Below are 4,149 nucleotides of genomic sequence, written 5' to 3'. Positions count from 1 at the left end.
GTTTGGTTTTGGTTTGTTTCGAATTTCGCGCAAAGCTACACGAGAGCTATCTGCGCTAGCCGCCCCTAATTTAGAAGTGAAAAGCTAGAAGGAAGGCAGCTAGTCACCACCGCCAACTGTTGATCTACTCTTTTACTAACGAATAGTGGGATTGACTGTCACATTATAACCGAATCTCCTGGCCATACCAGACAGATTGGACTAGAAAAAATGGATAATAATATGAGATCTAATAATTGAATAAAATCATTTTATGTTAAATGTAATAATTGTTTTTTATTTTAACAAGTTACAGCAGAATTACACAAATTTTCTAAAACAAAACTGTTTGTTTGCAGTTAAGTACCAAACTACGCAATGGGCTATCTGTGCTGTGCCCACCACAAATTTTTAGCGTTGCAAGTCGGCAGACTTACCGTTGGGTCATTAGAGGCAAATAAGATTAATATTCTCAGGTATAATGACAACTTACAGATAAGACCAGTAGCCACCCTAGCAAAAAATGTGTTGAGTTAAAATGAAAACTGGATCAAGGTAAAAACCCGATAAAATTTTCACAATTAGCAAAAACTTTGTTTATGAAATATCACATAAGAAAATTTAATTCAATAAGAAGATAAGCTCATCAGACAATGGACGATCGCTCTTCTCTCTAAAAAATTGAAAGAGATCTGTGCCATAAGAAAAAAATAGAAAAAGACAGAAAATTAACTGTTATGTACTTCTTTAAACAGCATCAAATCTTGCAAAAAGCATTATCAGCCACATCATCTGGTCATTCCTATTTTAAAGAATTTTGAAGAGACAGTTTTCATGTATTTTAAAACTTCTACACAAAGAGTCTAAACTTTTTCCAGAGACACTTTCTGTGGGAAGGTTTAGAAATACCAAAGAGGGAATGAACTTTGACAATGTGTGACTAGAACTAGAATAAGGTCACTGGGTTTCCAAACCGATTATCTGCACACTATACATTCAACACATGCGCCAATGCGTATAACACGAAATGTCGAAATATTTAGGGAACAAAAAACCTTTATCTTTCTAAAGTAACAGGAAAGGAAATACTTGGTATGTTTTACTATCACATTTATCTTACCTTTTACGTTTAGACCACTTTAGCCGTACCTAACTTTAAATCTAATGACATAATAATATTTACTCCCCAGCTGTGAATTTATGGTATATTTCTCTCGCATCAGACAAACACGCTTCATGGCAAGAAGAGTGAACAGGACAAATCAACAAAACCCTTTAACATCAATTTCATACAACACAATGCAACGAAAATATTCTTTAACAATGATCAAGGAATACAATAAAAGAAAAGGAAAAATAATTTTGGTTTTAGTACTTAAATAGTCCTTTTTTCTTGTTTTATTCTTTTAATACAACTAAGGCGTTTTTATATTTACGATAAGGCAAAAAAAAATCGTGATTAAACACTTTTAGTTTCAATACTTTAAAAGTAAAAAAAAAGGAAACATTTCAAGTTTCAAAAAATTACAGGACACTTTTTAGTTTTTTAAAAACAAGCCTTAAAAGTTCAAGGAGACATTTTAAAAATAAAACTGCAAAAGAAAAACCTGAAATGTGATGTCAGTTTATCTCCAACAGTAGGCTCTCTGGAGTGTTTATAGATTTCTTATCTAACAAAGTTTGTTTCTGAATGATTTGCTTTCACCAGGTCCTTACTGATCTTGGTGAGCTCTGCAGAGACTTTGTAGAGCTCTCAGGTTTCCTTGAACTGGTCATGTTAGCCTTGGCCTATTCACTTATCTTTCTCATTGGTACAAGGCCGAAATATTTATCCACCACAATGCTTAATCCTGGTAGTGGTGGTTTAGTTATGCAATTTACTGGAGGGCATGGTAGGACTGATTTCAGAGCTGCATTTTTGGAGCTTTTGGTATTGATGTGGTTGTGAGGATATCACAGATACCACAACAGATGTAGTGGCTTCAGTGTTGAATATGGCAGTGGTAGTCTACTGATGAAATGTTCCTAGGCTTCTCTGGTGGTTTTTATTGGAGATTTTTCTTTGTTTTGTGATCTTATAATCCCATTAGCTCTTAGTGTTCTGATGGTTTCACAACTCAGAAAATTCTATAATGAGATAATTTACCCTGTGTCATAGCTTCTATTCTCTCGTCAGCTCTGTAGAGCCACAGATTTTGGGGTGGGCTGCATGAGTTGTGCTACAGACAGACCTGGTTCAGGAGTGATGATTGCTTTCGTTGGTCATAGTGCTTGATGGTCAGAAGTTCAGTCCCCAGGCTCTAGGGTGAAGTCGTCAGCTGCCTCTGATGAAGCATGCATTTCGGAAGATCCCATCACAGAAAATCCTCCTACTTCAGCTCCTTTTAGGTGAGATGAGGTCTAGGAAAACTCCCAAGGTCTTGCACCTTTTGGTGTACTCATTCCAGTCATCAAAAATAAACTGATTTTTCATTGTGAATAGTAGAGGAAAATTCATGCACAAATTAAAAATTCCAGTCAGTTAAGTTTCATGAAAAAACTAGAAGATTAAATAGTTTGGTCTTATATAGGCAAAGTAAGGATTGAGAATGCTTAGTTAAATTGGTTTCTGATAGTTCAAAAGTTCAACTATTATTCTATGGTTAGATATTATAACTAAACAGTTAGAGTCAAACTATACTCTATGAGAATGTTTTAGATACTAGATGTTAAAACAATATGTGTGGTTCAACATCATCGAAGACTACATTAGCACTCTCTACGTAGGGATGACACAGATCCTCATATTAAAAAAAAAGACATCTGGATTTTCTCTACAGGTCATCCGCACCCAGATATGAAAAGTTACCTGCAATAGTCACCCTATCTCCGGGTGTTTATCACTTTTCAACTATCCAGAGCATTCCAAAGTCGAATAGCCAAAACTGAGATTTCTTATTTTTGTTCATCATCATCTTAATTCAACAGGTCTAGTACCTACCTATTTCTAACAGTAACAATAATTTTATCATCATTTGATAGAACAAAACAGTAAAAAAGTAAACAAACAAGTATTGGGAAATAATATATCACTAAATAAAAAAGCTATGTAGGGCTGGCTACTGAATTTGAAAAGAAGAACCAAACAAAATAGGATGGAAGTGGACATATCACTTGATCTGACTAATGATAACACAGCAGATATTACCATCTTGACATTGCATGGAGAATAAAATCTATATATTACTGACTTCCACACTTGCAAAACAAATAGAACCAGAATTTCCAGTCATAAAATGTTACTCTATTGTATTGTTTGAAGACTGTAATCGAGTTCTTTTCAAAAAGTAATCATGAACCACGATAGGGATCGCAAGGAATTGCCCAAAATCCTAATAGAACGTTCAGGCAAAAAGCACCTGAAACACTAAAGTTTCAGTTCAAACAACACTTTAAAACTTTTGCTTGCCACTGATAAGGCTGTACACATATAAAAATGCACAAAAAACATGCATGCATGCTATACTTACAAAGAATTGAAAATCCGCTTAAAACGGCCAATTTGTAATTCTCATTATTATTATTATGATTCTCTTGCCACCCTACAACAAAAACGGTAAGTAGTGAATGTATATTTGCAGACTATGTTGCACCACGTGAGGTAACTTCCGTCATTACATTGTTGGATTAGTTAAGACTTGGATTTTCGCCAGAACCGGTGGCATTGCCAAAACTCTAGAATTAGTAGAAACGCTTCGCTGGCACTCGATACATTTCCTTTTTCTAATATTTTTTTCTCTTGCCAAAAGCATGTATGTATGTTTTCTCATTGCAAAGCGATCTGCTATGTCCACCGAGGGGAATCGAACCCCTGATTCTAGCATTGTAATTCCGAAGACTTACCGCTGTCCCAACGAGGAACTGCAAAAAGCAGGAGAATAAAAGCTATAAAAGTTTAAACTTTACAACACAATCAAATACAGTCAAAATCAAGAACAAATATGCAACTAAAATATATTGATTATTACAAAGCAAAATCATAACCAACAGATTACCACACACCCTGATTAATCCACTTGAATCATCAAAGATCACGAAAATGTTGAATCTAACCAAAATTTCAAGAAAAAATATAGCAAACTAACTCTCTAACTGTATTTTGTGTTTAAATATTGTTACGACAGCGGAATT

Source organism: Limulus polyphemus, unplaced genomic scaffold (assembly GCF_000517525.1).
Source record: "Limulus polyphemus unplaced genomic scaffold, Limulus_polyphemus-2.1.2 Scaffold6547, whole genome shotgun sequence".
Classification (NCBI taxonomy): domain Eukaryota; kingdom Metazoa; phylum Arthropoda; class Merostomata; order Xiphosura; family Limulidae; genus Limulus; species Limulus polyphemus.
The sequence above is the reverse complement of the archived record's forward strand: the minus strand, read 5'-3'. Positions refer to the sequence as shown.